Here is a 19591-nt window from a genome sequence, read left to right as displayed (position 1 = left end):
GTATTTATGTATTTAATTCATATTTCTTTGTAGCCGATGTGATCATCTCCTTATTGCTTTGTTTGTAGACTTCTTGTGCTTGTTCTTGAGGCATTGATCTTGGTCTTGGAGGGCTACTACACTTTTTGAAGACTTGTATACATTTACATGGACTCATGACATGATTCTTTGACAGAGAAATATATCCTAAAAACATCAAGAAGAAGTCTTTTACCTAGAGTCACTTCTTGCTCATGAAACCCATGTAGAAAGATTACAAAATCTAATTTATTTCCTTTTATTACATCAAATACAAAGGTCATGTCATTATGAATACTGAACCTAGTTACATTTTCTTCAACATATTCATCACACCTACTCTAACTGATCCATACATCACCTGATCAAGTGAAATGGAACAACCAATGAAACCATCTAAGCATTCTGTCTGCTAGTTGAATTATCTGCAGGTACTTGCTTATGAGCAAGAAGAGAGAACTACTGAAGGCAACTCCCTCGAAAACTTGTAAACAGATTGAACCTTAATGAAATTGCAAAGTATGAGCCCACCAGCTGACCTCAAGAATGCTGCAAAAGGATCTTCAAAGGAATACATATTAATTTCTAGCCCATCTAATATATCACTGCTCTACTCTAGGTAGTCTTCATAACATGAATGTGAACTATCATCTTTATCCTTACTTTCCTTATATGACTGCAAATTTTCGAATGAGCTTTGTATTGAGACTCCTGTTGAAGAAGACAATGAAGCCAGCTGCCCAATCACATTTTTATCACCTCTATTTTGAAGCTCATTGCCAGCTAATGGAGAAAAAATTTGACTACAGATATGATCTAAAACACCATCTTTTGGATCATGAAAAAATTGGGAAGACTGTTGTAACCTATTACATATTGGTTCCAATGAGACCTTATAATTTTCTATAAGATGTGCATTCCTAATTGCAGATATACTATGAAAATTTCCCTTCAAAAACTGAAATGTTTCAAAGCATAATGGTAAAGAATTTTCCTGCATCATTTGATCATATATCTTAGTTTCCAAGTCTTCATCTACAATGTGACATTCAATGTCATTCGGGGGCTACAAATCTGGATTTGAGGAGTCTTGATCAAGGATTTCATTGCCCTATTGATTGTCAACATCAAAACTTAATGACTGCTGATTTTTGATTGCATAAAAGTTGTCTCTGATGAATTGAAATGAAGCAAAACAAATAGGCAAAGATCCTTCACTTACGTCCAAATTTTCTTCACTTTCCTCCTCACTACCATAGTTAATATGCATCGGCTGATCACTGTATTTGAGCTACTAAAACTGAACTTCCTCCTCCCACAAATCAGCTGCTAATTGGTCTCCAAGATTTTCTTCTATTTGGAGAACATAATCATCATCATACTGATCAAACTTAGGCAAAGCTCAATATAAATATTATCATCAAGCATAGATGTCAGATCAACAGATCTCTCCCCTGCAAGATGATCTATAAAACAATCATTATTAGGTCTATGACAATTGGGATAAGAAAGAAATTTTTTTGGATCACCCACTTGTTTTTCTTCAAACAACGATCCATGGTTGTGAACATCATACTCATTCCTTGTGATGATTTTCTGCATCATCTCTTCCACCGCACTTACCAAAATGTCGAGTTTTACCTCTAATGATGTCGAGTTCTCTGCATCTATGTTCTCCCTCTCTTCTGCCTTCAATTCTACCCTTCTTATCAACAGATTATCCTCTACATCTACTGCACTATTCTACATCTTTTCAAGTGTTGCAACGTTCCTTTCTCTCAGCTGAAACTCCATTTCCGGATCAAAGGGTTTTGGATAATGCAAGTGAACTGAGCCAGGAGGATGTCTTATATTAGCAGGCATTGAACAATAGACTTGGTTAAATCTGGCAGAAAATTGTTGTACTATCTCCCCTAGCTGTCTTTTCAGCTGGTTATACTCTTCTAGAATCAAGAAAGGGTTCTCTTTGACCACCCACTTGTCGAGGAAAACTTTGACGAACTGCAGGAAATATGATATGCTTGCAGCAGGCAAGTTTTTGAAGCAACTCTTGACTTTGCCTTGAAAATAAAGAGAAAACGGCCTAATACTAACATCCTCTTCATTAACTTCAAAAAGGTCGAGGAAAGTCTCAAAATTCTGCATATGTCTCTCAGCAGTGATGTTGTTACATTCACCATCAAACCTTGGCAGATATAGGTAATGATTTTCAGGGAAATCATGGAATATAGGAGGTAAAATCACGGGCTTATATCTATCCGAGACTGTAGAAGGTGTAAGACTATGTACACTAGTTATAGGATTAGTTTTAGTCTTTTTAGGCTCATCAACATGAAAAGGGTATGCACAAGTTTCAGGTAACAGGTCATGATCTTGATCAATATCAAAGGGAAATTCAGTATTTACACTCTTAAAATAGGCAGAATCAAATACAAGACTTTGATAATATTTTTCATACAACAAACTCTGGAAAAATTTCATGACAGTTTCAGGAAAGGAGGAGAAGTATTTGACAAGAAAGTAAATTACATCTTGAATGCAATTCCAATTTGAGTACCTGAGTTTTGCATACGATCCTTCCATATTCCTGCTGGAAAGGTTGATCATCCAGTAAAATCTTCAAATCTAGTTGATTGGATTCAACATAAATGTTCCGTAATCTGGATTCCTTTGACAACAGAGTCGCCAGGTAATAAAAAAAACTTATAACCTTTGGATTCTTCATGAGTGGAGTCTTTAAATCAATCTGAACTATGTGGATTTTCCAGGTGAAAGATGAACAACCTTTGTGTCTGATCACTTCTCACTATCAGCAACTAGAGAGGGATCTCTCTAAGGATTTGTCAATGAATAACTAAAAATAAATGGATTTTAGGCTAGATGTATAAGTATTGTTTGAGTATTTGAAAATTTAGGGTTTTTAGGTTTGTTGGACTAAGTATGAGAGTAGGAAATTAGGTCAAGGTATCAAGTGTGCAATAACAGGTATGAAGAGGAGCTAGATAACAATGTGTTGGAGTGAACTTAAGATTTAGTCAATGTAGTATAGGTCTGAGAGTTTAAGAAATCATAATGAGCATGTATTAGCATGAACTCATTAATATTAGAAGAAGAGAAACACAAACATGATTTTCCACATAAACAGAGCTTTGAATCTAAGAATTCTGCCTATATGAGTATAAGTAAAACCATAAGAAGAAAGTAAAGCATGTAAAGAGAGATGATTTCACCAATAAGGAACTGATATGAAAGGAAAATAACACCACAGACTCACTAAAAAAGTATTTCTGAAAAATAGCTGCAACTGTTCCTTGATTAGCTGTATGAAAACATAAGGTACAAGTCTCTCCACAAAATTCAAACCCTTCTCGCAGAATGAGAAATCACACATATAGACTCAAAAAAACCATTTCCCCACCTTCAAGGTTCGAATACCTAAGTGGTGGAACAGTTCCCAAGAATCTCTCAACCAACAAGAGAGAGTAAGAAGGTTAAACACAAACTCTTCTTTTAGAGTTTGATTTCAGTTTTGTCACCTTTATGGGGCTTAATTAAGCACAAAAAGAACCTATCATGCTAATTAATTCAATAATTACATCATCAAGTATTTAAAATATCAAAATTACATCATAAAACAAAGATCTGGCGAAAATGAAGTGAAAAAGACAACTACAGGTATAAGCGTAGCGCATTTGGCTATAAGCGTAGCGCAATATTGCAAGCAGATTTTGGAAGCCTTTTGGAATTAAAATTTAAAAAGTAAGAGAATGGTAAACTATAATTTTCTGTCTAGTTTCTAGAAAAACTTTAATTTTTTGAAATGGACCATAGGAAGGCCTTCAAAAATTGGTTCTCCCGAGGTGACTCTATAAGCGCAGCGCCTGCTTCAGAATAGTGGCAGAAAGTGACTTTTTCACCTCCTTTTTGGATTTTCCTCCTAACCATTTTGTTGACTTGCTTCAAAAAGTGGATATATGAGATCCTTAGGGAAATATCTATCCAGGGATATAAATTTTTTACCATTTGGAGCTCTGAGATGAAAGCGTAGCGCCAAGGCTCTGTGCTTATGGCAGCGTCAAAATTCTAGGTTTTTCTGCGAAAATAGGGCTCAAAGATGAAGTTATATCTCTCTAACCATAAGCAGTATTGGAAAACAGCTAGAGGTTTTTTTAGATAAGGAAATTTTGAAAAGAAACCTATCTCATTTTATGGAAATGAAATTTCAGTTGCTCGCAATTCGTGCTGCAAAATGATGACTAAAAAGAAACTTTAAATTGATTTTTTTTTTATTTTCTGACATAGGTCTCCATGAAAGTTGGATATCTCCAAATCTATGATACCTGTTTAAAACATAAATGTGGCTTTTATTCTTTGGTGTATTATTAACAAAAAAACTCTTTCATGTTTGTGAAATTCATCTCCATTTGCTCAGAACCATCCTTTGAAGAAAAAATGGCCCTATGTGTGGCAAATGATTTGTCCCTTGGAATGACTTCTTGAAAAATGATGGAGAAATGATGTTTATGAGCCAAAATTGACTCATAATTGCTGTTATAACCTCCCTTATTCCTTCTCTACTCATATTTCTCTGATCCCATAGAAAAACCTAGCTCAATGGGAGAGAAAATTAGGGTTTAGTGTAGGAAAACAAGGGATTTGGGCAATTTATAAGAATGAAGGGAAATAAAGGGGATAGCGGGCTTCTAAATTATTAGGAAAATTTTGGGACATAGGAAGGGATGTTAGGAAGTAGGTGAAAGTGGAATTTCAAGGATTTAGTGAGGGGAAGGGGTCCAAAAGGGTGAAACACAGGCCTAGCCTAGAAAAGTGTAAAATTGTAGCAATGGGCTAGGGTTTGTGGGAAAATGGTGATTTTGAGGGATAGGATTAATCGGAAGTGTTTATGAAGGTATATTAAGGGTAGGGGAATGTGTATGAGCATAAGGATACAGTTTTTGTTGATATTTTTACCATGGAGGTCATGAAACCAAGAAAAATTCCCTCAAAACCCTAGGAGAGGGAAATGAGCTTTCCAAGCAAAACTGAGAGACAAATATCGTAAACACATGGCCACTTACTTGGATTTGATGTAATGAAACTTGAAGTTGATGATGAAAGCTTATGAAATGATGATTTGGGAACCCTAAAACCTAATGGAGACCTTGGAAACCCTAAAACCTAATGGGAACCTTGGCTGAATGAAATCATGATAAAAATGAATATGATGATGAAGACAACTCATGATTGAATTACACTCAGCACAAAGGTGATATGAGTCAGCAAGGAATAAAAATTCTTTAAAAGGATTAGGGACAAACCTGAGACTACATCTAGTGCCCAAATTTTTGCATGATGACCTAATGGAATGACAAAAATTTGACAGTGGGACCCTAACAAGACATGATAAGAGCCCATTTGATCACTGGTGACAGGATGTAAAGACTGACACTAACATTGGCTCTAGCTGGGGATGGTAGCTCCTTGGAGGTGTCAAGAACACCATAGACCAAGTAGCCTTATCCATTCGGCATGGACTCAAAAACCATTCAAAATACCAAACCCACTATTGCAAACCGACTAACAAACTGAATTGTAGACTAACTGCAAACTTTACTGGAAGGTACTACCGAAAAAGATGCTCAGAATTGCGCTTATTCATCAAACCTACTCTAACTGATCCATACATCACATGATAAAGTTAAATGGAACAGCCAATGCAACCATGTAAGCATTTTCTCTGCTAGTTGAATTCTCCGCAGGTGCTTGCTTATGGCAAGAAGAGAGAACTACTGAAAGACAATTGCTGCGAAAACTTGTAAACAGATTGAATCTTAATGAAATTGCAAATTATGAGCCCTCCAGCTGACCTCAAGAATGCTGCAAAAGGATCTTCATAGGAATACATATTGATTTCCAGCCCATCTAATATATTACTGCTCTACTCTGGGCAGTCTTCATAACATGAATGTGAAATTTCATCTTTATCCTTACTTTCCTGATATGACTGAAAATTTTTGGATGAGCTTTGTACTGAGATTCCTACTGAACAAGACAATGAAGCCAGCTGCCCAATCACATTTTTATCACCTCGTTTTGAAGCTCATTGCTAGCTAATGGAGAAAAACTTTGACTACAGATATCATCTAAAACACCAGCTATTGGATCATGAAAAACTTGGGAAGACTGTTGCAACCTATTACATATTGGTTCCATTGACACCTCATAATTTTCTATAAGCTGCTCACTCTTAATTGTAGATATACTATGAAAATTTCCCTTCAAAAACTGAAATGTTTCAAAGCATAATGGTAAAGAATTTTCCTGCATCATTTGATCATATATCTCAGTTTCCAAGTCTTCACCTGCAACCTGACATTCGATGGCATTCGGGGGCTGCAAATCTGGATCTAAAGAGTCTTGATCAAGGATTTCATTTCCCTCTTGATTGTCAAGATCAAAACTTAATGACTATTGATTTCTGATTACATAAAAGTTGTGTCTGATGAACTGAAATGAAGCAAAATAAATAGGCAAAGATCCTTCACTTACTTCAAAATTTTCTGCAATTTCCTCCACACTACCATAGCTGTTATGCATCAACTTATCACTGTATTCGAGCTACTAAAACTAAACTTCCTCCTCCCACAAATCAGTTGTTGATTGGTTTGCAAGATTTGCTTCTCTTTGGAGAACATAATCATCGTCATACTGATCAGACTAAGGAAAATCATCAATATAAAGTATATCATCAAGCATACATGTAAGATAAACAGATCTCTCCTCTGCAAGTTGATCTATAAAACAATCATTATCAAATCTATGACAACTGGGATAAGAAAGAAATTGTTTTGGATCACCCACTTGTTTTTCTTCAAGTAGCGAGCCATGGTCATGAACATCATACTCATTCCTTGTGATGATTTTCTACATCATCTCTTTCCACTGCACTTACCAAAATGTCAAGCTTTACCTATAATGATGTCGAGTTCTCTGCATCTATGTTGTCCCTCTCTTCTGCCTTCAACTCTGCTCTTCTGATCAACAAATTAGCCTGTACATCTACTGCACTATTCTGCATCTTTTCAAGTGTTGCAAAGTTCCTTTCTCTCAGCTGAAACTCCATTTCTGGATCAAAGGTTTTCAGATAATACAAGAGAGTTGAGCCAAGAGGAGGTCTTATATTAGCAAGCATCGAACTATAGACTTGGTTAAATCTGGTAGAAAACTGTTGTACTGTCTCCCCGGGCTGTCTTTTCAGCTAGTTATACTCTTCTAGAATCAAGAAAGGGTTCTCTTTGAGGAAATCATCGAATATAGGAGGTAAAATCATAGGCTTATATCTATCCGGAACTGTGGAAGGTGTAAGACTATGTACACTAGTTGTAGGATATGTTTTAGTCTCTTTGGGCTTGTTGTCACATAAAGTGTCTAAGCACCGCGACAACACTCAGAGTAAGAGTTGTCACTCTTGATCCTTACTCATTCCGTTTAGACCCTCTCCTAGGCAAGTCAAGGGGGTTAGTCCCTAGGCAAATGGATGAGGATAGCCTGTGAAAAACAAACTCTAGGAGATTTTAATGATGGACAACTTAACAAAAATAAACGAATCTCGATTAATTCAGATGAATAGATTAAACGCTAATGTAACCAAGACACGACCACAAGATAGGAACAATTATAGACCAGTGCCTTTATGCTCAATTAACCGAAGATTAAGTAAGAAGACAAGTTATCTAAAACAATTTTCTAATATGTGACAAAGAGTGACAATTATGAATAATTAAATGTAAGATGCCAAAAACTTTATCACCCAAGATATTCTAGATTTAAGATGATTTTCGTTAACTACTGAGATGTAGATCCAATTAACCTTCTCCAACAGCCAATATATTTAAAACATTTATTGCATCTTGACCATAGAGAAATATGCATTTAATAACACTAAGGAACTTCAAATTCAAATCTTAATTATTCCTTAGGCGATAACTAAAGAAGTAAAACAAATCAACGGGATAAAAAATTGAAATTTTTAATGGGCCGTAGGCCACATTAAATTTTTTAATGTTTAAGCGAAAACCCCTTAATTTATTTCATTTTAAATCCTTAGTCACAAATTTAAAATTTTTAGAATTTTTTAATGTTTAGGATTTTAGGTTATTAGGATTTTTTTATTTTTATGATTTTGAGATTTTTTTTTTTTTTTAGTTTTTAATTTTAAATAAATAAAAAAATCAAAGTCAAAATAAAGCAAAAATAAAATCTAAATAAAACAAAATGAAACCAAAATCGATTTTTGATTTTTAAAATTTTTTTCAAGACAAACAAACTTCATAAAAAATTTAACGCTATCTCTCTAACCCTAAGTCAAAAAATTAATAAAACTAAAACACATATACACCCTAACCATTTACTAACCTAAAACTAAACCAACACATATATCACAATGAAAATAAAAATGAACATAACCCTAACCTGTATACATAAAAGGGAAAGTCGAATGTTTGTTGTTGTATTGTTTCTGCAGGTCTGGTAGAATGGAACGAGGAGCTGAGGCAGCATTGGAGACCTAGCTTGCAGATTTGCGGCTTTGGTGAGTGTCTTTACAGGTGGAGCAGCATGGAGAGTCTATGGAAGGGAGGAATGACAGGCATATTCGTGCAGTGATAGGAGCTACGGGTCGATGGAGTAAGGCAACGGTAGAAGGAAAGCTGCATGGACGGAGATGGGTTCACGCAGGAGATGAAGGGTCCCGGATGAGGGCTGATGGCAGGATGGAAGGTGCAACGATGGGAGCCAGATGAGGGAGAATCAAGAGCAGAATGGATGGCAGAAGGAGAATTTGACGGCGGATGGAGGGAGCTCACGTGGATAGGGACGAGAGGGAGGAAGGGTTTGGAACTTGCTGATTTGCCCAACAGAATGGAGATTGGTAGCTACTGAAGGATGGAAAGGTTGTGTTGCTGGAAAGGAAAGGCAACGAGTAGGGAGGGAAGATGTAGGTTCCGTAGGTGCGATGAATGGATGGGAGATTTTGGACGCAGGTTCTGGCAGCAAGGAAAACAGTTGGCAGCAAGGAAAACTATGGGCAGCTGAGTGAGGGTTTGGAAGGTCACTGCTGGGAGGGTAGACAGAAGAAAAACGCAGGAAGAAACCCAAGATTTTCCAGATCCCATAAAAATTTTCAGATTTAAAACTCTAAAAATAATTTCGAAATTTTCCAGAAAGCAACAATGAAAACAAATTCAAAATTTTTTGCTTAGGAAACCCTAGGCAACAAAGGAACTGCAGCCATAAACTTAAGATAAATCTAGGAAGACAAATTTCACACCAACATGTTTTAATTCTTCATATTTATTAGTGAAACCCCAGTGAAACTTTCTAGATCTAAGAATTTTTCAGATTTAAAACTCTTTAAACCCTTAGACTGGAAAATTAATTGAATAATCTCACTGCAAAATTATGTTGATGAACCCCAGAGATCCAGATCTTACCCTCTAGGGCCTAGATCTAGACTCTGCACAATTTTCTCCTTCAGATCTGTAGCTGCAAGATAGCAAAAACACCCAAATGATATATATAATGACCCAAAAAACTAAAACCCAGAAAACCCAAGTCAGAAAACTAAAAATAATCATAGATCTATGTACATGAATGGTAGAGCTATGAAATCTAGGGAGTGTGAGTCCAACTCCGCTCCCAGATCTGATAATCTGAGGCTCTCAATAGCCAGATCTATCGATTTAGCACAAAGAAAATAAAATTTTTCAAATTTTAAAGGAGGTACTGAGCTCAAAACCCTTCATGCATCACCCATAAAAAAAAAGGATCTTATGATAAGCCCGAGATCAAATCAAATTGGGCTCTTCAGAAAACATGGATCGGGAGTTGGCTGGTTCAGTTGAGAACTTCTCCAAACGCCTCATGATCTAATAATCAAGGATTTTATGCAAAACTCAATTTAACCATCAACATAGAGCGAGAAAATGATAATAAAATTTAGATAAATAGAGATACCTGCTATTATATTCAAAACTTAAATTATCATTCAAACCCCAGCGACTGAGCAAGATACCTATACTCAAATCGCTCTTCATAAAGCTATCATCAATGGCTAAAAACAAATCTATGCATGAAAATGACACATCTTACAATATTTCCATGAAGAGTAATACCAACAGAAGTTTAACCCGAAATTCTTTCTTTATTGCTCATAAAAAGATTACAAAAGAGCTTTTTGGTCAGTACACGATCTAGAGATCGGATGAACTGACTGACAAATGACCTCCTATTTAAAGATAAATCCTCCAACGGCTAGTTCGAGTGATCCTTGTCAAATAAATCTCGATCGTTGATGAGGATTAAAATTTCTTTTAATCCCATCCGTCGAAATCTTCAATTACTGAGGAAATTCAAAATTTTCAATTAAATTCATTTTAATTAATTCAAAAATTAAATTTTTGAATTAATTTCCTCAAAATTTTGACTTTGAATTAACCCCAGGGACCAAAGGCTTAAAATTTAGCAAAATAATTTATTTACCTTAGTCCCTGGACCTCTTAAACTTTAATTTTTTAAGGACCAACAAATTTTGCCTTTGGAGAATTTAAATTTACCTAGGACCTAGAATTAATCAAATTTCTAGCTTAGGATTTTAATTAATTTTGGCCAGAAAATTTAATTAATTAACCTATGAGGGGATAAATTATTTTTCCAACCATCAAGAAACTTTACATCATGATTTCACATTTTTTACATCTCAAGGGGGAAAACCCATTTGCAAAATACCCTCAAAGACTACTCAATTATGCGACACAAATATAATCCAGCAGACCAAGCAATTTGTAATAAAATAACCTAACCAAATGGTTAAGATTATTCCCAAATCACTTTTACATAGACTCGATCTAGAACACCAGGACGCCCCTAAGGTCCCAGTGACAAAATCCATTCCAGCTTTGGGGTAAGGCTGAAGGAAAACTCTGCCGACCATCCGAGAATGGGTCGGTGAGACAAAAAACCTCCCGGAATGTAGATCGTCACCAGAAAAGTAGGTTTACCTAGGTAATTACATACACGACACGGATCTGCTAAGATTATTTACATTATACACATGCAGAATGGGTTTACATTATAACATGATCCTTAGGCTGATGATGATAACTGGATGGCAGGAACACATCGATCAGGCGCTATCCCTTTTGTGAAAAAGGGGGTGTACTGCTATGGGTCGTTGACACGTAGTGGTCAACATCTGGCTCTACTTGGGGACACGTTGCTGCACTGGAGGAATGTGAGAATCTAGAATCTGCATCCATGCAACACACAACAAAACATAAGTAACGTCCATCCAAAAATCATCATATAACGTTAAGCACAAGAAAGATATAAGCTATTCATTTATTAACTAGTCTAACAACATGAAAAACCAAATCTAACTACAAAATGAAATACTGAAATAATAGGGAATAATGTTAGAAATATAATACAAATATGCCCCATGGCATCAAATGCACTCAATATAGTGCATACTGAGCATTTTCCTACTTTCAGGAAAATCTGTCGGCTATTTCTCAGATGTGCCATGTCCAATCCTGCATACGATAGGAATTTTTCCTATCCGAAAATCATGCTGCTCGCGGCCATCTAATGCATCAAATCGCTTTCTCATTCTCTTTCTCTTGTGCTTTTTCTATGTGGCAGGCTGTATCGTTGATGACGTGGAACATTCTACTTCAAAACTCTCAGTTGAAGTATGTAAGATATGCATGGCATGTCTCTCTTCATTCTGCATCTGCTCTGTCAAGAATGATGGATCAATCTCACATGTGTCATGAGTTATAACTTTATCTTATATGACTAGTGGATTAACCATGTGAGCATCAACCTGATTCTTATCAATTTCAATTTTATTTGGGTCACGTTCAATTAACCACTTTTCAATGGAACAAATGACCTCCTCATAATAAGATGGAGCTTGCTGCAGCAGATAAGGAGGCTTCTGATTTGTTGACGTTTCCTTGTTTCTTTCATCCTCTGACCGATGCTGAAATTTCTATACCTGTATTGTTATGGCATCCATCTGGCTAGAGTGTTCAACCTTCATAGTGCTGACTTCCTTGGCATGGTTTTCCTCCATGGTCAATAACTTATTCTGAAGACATATCTGACCAACTTCCACATTTTTTATTACTTTTTCATTCTTTTCTTTCATGCCCATGAAACAGTTTTGCATATAGTTTATCTCTTTCTTATGATTTGCTTGCATGGTAGCTAACTGATTATTATAATCAAATCTCATGATGGTCATTTCTTCATCCATAGTTAATAACTTGCTTTGCATAGAATTAATTTCTTTGCCATGATTGGCTTTCATGGTTTCCGTTTCCTTTTGCATGTCGGTCCTCATATCCTCCATATTCTGAGCACACTTTTCTACTATGGTGGTTACATGATCAAAGTGTTTAATTTTCATGATTTCCATCTCCTCATCACGTTTTTCCAGTTGAGCATATAAATTTCTCATATCCTTGACGTAATCAGTTACAATTTTTTCTTGATTAAGCTCCATATTTTTTACCAGCTGCGTTTGACTGAACTACATGTCTTTAACCAACTGCTTTAATTCTTCTATAATTTTCTTATCATTTTCCCTTTCATTCTCGACATTGATTTGACAACTTGTCCCTGTTTTTCCACTATCATGGATTTGACTTGCAACGGTACAAGTGGATGGCACATTCTGATATGGAGAATTGTCTTGAAATCTTTCATTGACAGTTGGATCCTTCACAAGATCACTTTCATTATGTTGCATAATTTTAGGGGCACAAGGCGAGCTACCTTGATAACCATATCTATCTATAAAAGCATTGATGATGTCTTGTAAAGAAACGAAAGAATATTCAGGACAATCATTAAACCAATTCAAAGCATCACCCTCTAAAGAAAAGGCGAATAGATGCATTTTGACATCTTCATGATCATACTGGGGAGAACTACAATATCTGAGTATTGTATGAGTAAACCTGCATAGATGCTTTCTAATAGCGACTGAATCACCACCATAGAACAAAGACAATTTATGAATGGCCACTTCCCAAATATCATGGAGAAAATTCAGTAAAATGACACGAGGTAAACAAATCATCCATGATGAATTTCATGAAGGAATAATGAGGGACCAAATGGATGATAGAGAGAGACCCCTGCTCAAGAAAATCAAGGGATTCAAAAGAAGCTAGCTTCTAGTAGAAATTCTCATAAGAAATGAAAGAAGTAGAGTTGCAAATTGAACATGAATCTAACTCTAGGATCCAAAAGGCAACAAACAACCGGATATAAGGGAGGGCTTCTTGTCTGAGAAATAATATATGGAAGAAGTGGAGTCGCCATCCAAACAAGAAATGAACCGAAATGTCCAGGTGCTAAAGGTGCAAATGAAATGATTAATGAGATGATGAAAGATAGGGTGATGAAAAGATCAAATGACGCCAGGAAATGTTGTGTCGCTTGACCGGCTAATGAATGGCAGAAAATATGAGATGATTAAAATGATGTCGAAGAAACCAAGGACATAATAAACTCTATCCTCGGTGGCAATGCCAAGGAGTGTTGAATTTTCCAGCTCAAATGAGAGATGAGAAAGATGAAAGATGAATGTCGAAGAGCCAGGGCCCAATAAATCGGTCACCAGTAATGGCACCAAAAAATTTTGGCGTTGCTGGCTCAACTGAAAAGATGAGGAATGAGAAGAATGATGAGGAAGTGTCGTTGGAACGCCGAGAATAAAATGTCCCCGGCAACGACGCCAAAAAATTTTGTTGCACAAAGTGTCTAGGCACCGCGCCAACACTCAGGGTAAGGGTTGTCGCTCTCGATCCTTACTCACTCCATTTAGACTCTCTCCTAGGCAAGTCAGGGGGGGTAGTGCCTAGGCAAATGGATGAGGATAGTCTGTGAAAAATAGACTCTAGGAGATTTTAATGATGGACAACTTGATGAAAGTAAACGAATCTCGATTAATTCAGATGAATAGATTGAACACTAATGTAACCAAGACACGACAACATGTTAGGAATAATTATAGACCAGTGCCTTTATTCTAAATTAACCAAAGATTAAGTAAGAAGACAAGTTATCTAAAACAATTTTCCAATATGTGATGAACAGTGACAATTATGAATAATTAAATGTAAGATGCCCAAAACTTTATCACGCAAGATATTCTAGATTTAAGATGATTTTTGTTAACTACCCAGATCTAGATCCAATTAACCTTCTCCAACAGCCAATATATTTAAATCATTTATCACATCTTGACCATAGAGAAATATGCATTTAATAACACTAAGGAACTTCAAATTCAAATATTAATTATTCCTTAGGCGATAACTAAAGAAGTAAAACAAAGCAATCGGTTAAAAAATTGAAAAATTTAATGGGCCATAGGCCACATTAAAATTTTTAATGTTTATGCGAAAACCCCTTAATTTATTTCATTTTAAATCCTTAGTCACAAATTTAAAATTTTTAGAATTCTTTAATGTTTAGGATTTTAGGTTATTAGGATTTTTTTTTTTTTTTATGATTTTGAACTTTTTTAAAGTTTTTAATTTTAAATAATAATAAAAAAAATCAAAGTCAAAATAAAACAAAAATAAAATCTAAATAAAACAAAATGAAACCAAAATCGAATTTTTGATTTTAATTTTTTTTTTTAAGACAAAACAAACTTCATAAATTTTTTTACGCTACCTATCTAACCCTAAGTCAAAAAATTAATAAAACTAAAACACATATACACCCTAACCATTTACTAACCTAAAACTAAACCAACGCATATATCACAATGAAAATAAAAATGAACATAACCCTAACCCATATACATAAAAGAGAAAGTCGAATGTTTGCTATTGTATTGTTTCTATAGGCCTGACAGAATGGAACAAGGAGGTGAGATAGCATTGGAGAGCCAGCTTATAGATTTGTGGCTCTGGTGAGTGTGTTTGCAAGTGGAGCAGCGTGGAGAGTCTACAGAAGGGAGGAATGACAGGCATATTCATGCAGTGATAGGAGCTGCGGGTTGATGGAGTAAGGCAACGGTAGAAGGAAAGTTGCGTGGAGGGAGATGGGTTCACGTCGGAGATGAAGGGTTCTGGATGAGGGCTGATGGCGAGATAAAAGGTGCAACGATGGGAGCCAGAACGAATGGCGGAAGGAGAATTTGACAGTGGATGGAGGGAGCTCACGTGGACAGGGATGAGATGGAGGAAGGGTTTGGAACTTGTTGATCTGCCCAACAGAATGGAGATTTGGTAGTTGCTGAAGAATCAGAGGGCAGTGCTGCTGGAAAGGAAAGGCAGCAAGAAGGGAGGGAAGATGCAGGTTCCGGAGGTGCGATGAATGGATGGGAGATTTTGGACGCAGGTTATGCCAGCAAGGAAAACAGTTGGCAGCAAGGAAAACTGTGGGCAGCTGAGTGAGGGTTTGGAAGGTCACTGCTGGGAGGGTAGACAGAAGAAAAACGCAGGAAGAAACCCAAGAGTTTCCAGATCTGATAAAAAATTTTAGATTTAAAACTCTAAAAATAATTTTGAAATTTTCCAAAAAACAACAATGAAAACAAATTCGAAATTTTCTACTTAGGAAACCCTAGGCAGCAAAGGAATTGCAGCCAGAAACTTAAGATAAATCCGGGAAGGCGAATTTCACACCAATATGGTTTAATGGTTCAGATTTATTAGTGAAACCCTGGTGAAACTTTCTAAATCTAAGAATGTTTTAGATTTAAAACTCTTTAAACCCTTATACTGTAAAATTAAGTGATTAATCTCCCTGCAAAATTATGTTGATGAACCCCAGAGATCCAGATCTTATCCTCCAGGGCCTAGATCTAGACTCTGCACAGTTTTCTCGTTCAGATTTGTAGTTGCAAGACAATAGTGATATATACAATGACCCAAAAAAGCTAAGTCAGAAAACTAAAAATAATCACAGATCTATGTACATGAATGGTAGATATATCAGATCTAGGGAGTGTGAGTCCAACTCCGCTCCGAGATCTGATAATCTGAGGCTCTCAATAACCAGATCTATCAATTTAGCACAAAGAAAATTAAATTTCTCAAATTTTAAAGGAGGTACTGAGCTCAAAATCCTTCATGCATCACCCATAAAAAAAGAAGATCTTATGATAAGCCCAAGATCAAATCAAACTGGGCTCTTCAGAAAAAATGAATCCAGAGTTGGCTCGTTCAGCTGAGAACTTCCCCAAACACCCGATGATATAATAATCAAGGATTTCCTGCAAAACTAAATTTAACCATTAACACAGAGCGAGAAAACGATAATAAAATTCATATAAATAGAGATACCTGCTATTATATCCAAAACTTAAATTATCATTCAAACCCTAGTGACTGAGCAAGATACTTGTACTCAAATCGCTCTTCAGAAAGCTATCATCAATGGCTAAAAATGAAATCCATACATGAAAATGACACATCTTACAATATTTCCATGAAGAGTAATACCAGTAGAAATTTAACCCCAAAGTATTTCTTTATTGCTCGTAAAAAGATTACAAGAGAGCTTTTCGCTTAGTACACGATCCAGAGATCGGATGAACTGACTGACAAATGACCTCCTATTTAAAGATAAATCCTCCAACGTCTAGTTCCAATGATCCTCGTCAAATCAATCTCAACCGTTGATGATGATTAAAATTTCTTGTAATCTCATCCGTCGAAATTTTAAATTATTGAGCAAATTCGAAATTTTCAATTAAATGCATTTTAATTAATTCAAAAATTAAATTCTTGAATTAATTTCCTCAAAATTTTGACTTTGACTTAACCCCAGGGACGAAAATCTTAAAATTTAGCAAAATAATTAATTTACCTTAGTCCCTGGACCTCTTAAACTTTAATTTTTTAAGGACCAACGAATTTTTCCTTTAGAGAATTTAAATTTACCTAGGACCTAGAATTAAGCAAATTTCTGGCTTAAGATTTTAATTAATTTTGGCTAGAAAATTTAATTAATTAACCCATGAGGGGATAAATTATTTTTCCAACCCTCAAGGCACTTTACATCATGATTTCACATTTCTTACATCTCAAGGGGGAAAACCCATTTGCAAAAGACCCTCACAGACTACCCAATTCTGCGACACAAATATAATCCAGCAGACCAAGCAATTTGTAATAAAATATCGTAACCAAATGGTTAGGATTATTCCCAAATCACTTTTACATAGACTCGATCTAGAACACTAGCACTCCCCTAAGATCCCTGTGACAAAATATATTTCGACTTTGGCCTAAGGATGAAGGAAAACTCTGCCGACCATCCGAGAATGGATCGGTGAGACAAAAAACCTCCCAGAATGTAGATCGTCACCAGAAAAGTAGGTTTACCTAGGTAATTGCATACATAACACGGATCTGCTGAGATTATTTACATTATACACATGCAGAATGGGTTTACATTATAACATGATCCTCAGGCTGACGATGATAGCTGAATGGCAGGAACACATCGATCAGGCGCTATCCCTTTTGCGAAAAAGGGGATGTACTACTATGGGTCGTTGACATGTAGTGGTCAACAGGGCTCATCAACTCGAAAAGGATATGCACAAGTTTCAGGTAAGAGGTCGTGATCTTGATCAACATCAAAGGGAAATTTGGTATTTACACTCTTCAAATAGGCAGAATCAAATATAGGACTTTGATCATCTTTTTCATACAACAAACTCTGGAAAACTTTCAGGACGGTTTCAGGAAAGGATATGAAGTATTTTACAAGAAAGTAAATTACATATTGAATGGTATTCCATTTTGAGTACCTGACTTTTGCGTATGATCCTTCCATATTCCTGTTGGCAAGGTTGATCATCCAGTGGAATCTTCAAATCTAGTTGATTGGATTTGGTATAAATGTTCTGTAATTTAGATTCCTTTGACAACGGAGTCACCAGGTAATAAAAAAAACTTAGAACCTTTGGATTATTCACCAGTGGAGTCTTTAAATCAATCTGAACTATGTGGAGTCGCCAGGTGAAAGATGCACAACTTTTCTATGTCTGATCTCTGTTCACCATCAGCAATCAGATCTGATCTTTGTCATTCTTTCCCAAGGAAAATATATCACTCGTTTCTCTGGAAACGACACCAAAAATGATATCCCCTACAATTTCCTAGACGGAAGAGGAAATTGAAAGAGGTAACCTCGAACCACTTTCACTTCAATAGTTAGCCCTACTAAACTAGAGAGGGATCTCCAAGGATTTGTAAATGAATAACTGAAAAGAAATGGATTTTAGGCTAGATGTATAAGTCTTGTTTGATAATTTCAAAATTTAGGGCTTTTAGGTTTGCTAGACTAAGGATGAAAGCAGGCAATTAGGTCAAGGTATCAAATGTGCAGTAACAGGCATAAAGAGGAGCTAGATAACAATGTGTTGTGGTGAACTTAAGATTTAGTCAATGTAATATAGGTCTAAGAGTTTAAGAAATCATAATGAGCATGCATTAACATGACTTCATTAATCTTAGAAGAAGAGAAACACAAGCATGATTTTCCACATAAACAGAGCTTGGAATCTAAGAATTCTGCTTAATATGACTGTAAGGAAAACCATAAGAAGAAAGAAAATCATGTAAAGAGAGATGATTTCATCAATAGGAAATAGATATGAAAGGAAAATAACACCACAGATTCACTGAATAAGTATTCCTATAAAATAGTTGCAACTGCTCCTTGATTAGCTGTATGAAAACATAACGTACAAGTCTCTCCACAAAAGTCCAACCCTTCTCACTAAATGAGAAATCATACATATAGAATTAAAAAAAAAATTTCTCCACCTTCAGGGGTCGAATCCCTAAGTGGTGGAACAGTTCCCAAGAATCTCTCAACCAACAAGAGAGAGTAAGAAGGTTAAACACAAACTCTTCTTTTAGACTTTGATTTGAGTTTTGCCACCTTTATGAGGCTTAATTAAGCACAAAAACAACCTATCATGCTAATTAATTCAATAATTACATCATAAAGTCTTTAAAATATCAAAATTACATCATAAAACAAATATCTGGCGAAAATGAAGTGAAAAAGACAGCTACATGTATAAGTGTAGTGCATTCGGCTATAAGCGTAGCACAATCTTGCAAGCAGATTTTGGAAGGCTTATGGAAGTCAAATTTGAAAAGTAAGAGAATGTTCAACTACCATTTTCTGTTTAGTTTCCAAAAAAACTTGAATTTTTGGAAATGGACCAGGGGAAGGCCTTCAAAAATTGATTCTCCCAAGGTGACTCTATAAGCGTAGCGCCTGCTTCAGAATAGTGGGAGAAAGTGACTTTTTCACCTCTTTTTTGGCTTTTCTCCCAACCAGTTTGTTGACATGCTTCAAAAAGTGGATATCTGATATCCTTAGGGCAATATCTATCCAGGGATATAATTTTTTTATCATTTGGAGCTCTTGAGATGAAAGCATAGCATCAAGGCTATGCGCTTATGGCATGGTCAAAATTCTGGTTTTTTCTGCGAAAATAGGGCTCAAAGATGAAGTG

Source organism: Pinus tabuliformis, chromosome 1_2 (assembly GCF_031772625.1).
Source record: "Pinus tabuliformis cultivar Carrire ecotype Pingquan chromosome 1_2, CPIR1, whole genome shotgun sequence".
NCBI lineage: Eukaryota > Viridiplantae > Streptophyta > Pinopsida > Pinales > Pinaceae > Pinus > Pinus tabuliformis.
Note: the sequence above shows the minus strand (reverse complement) of the source record.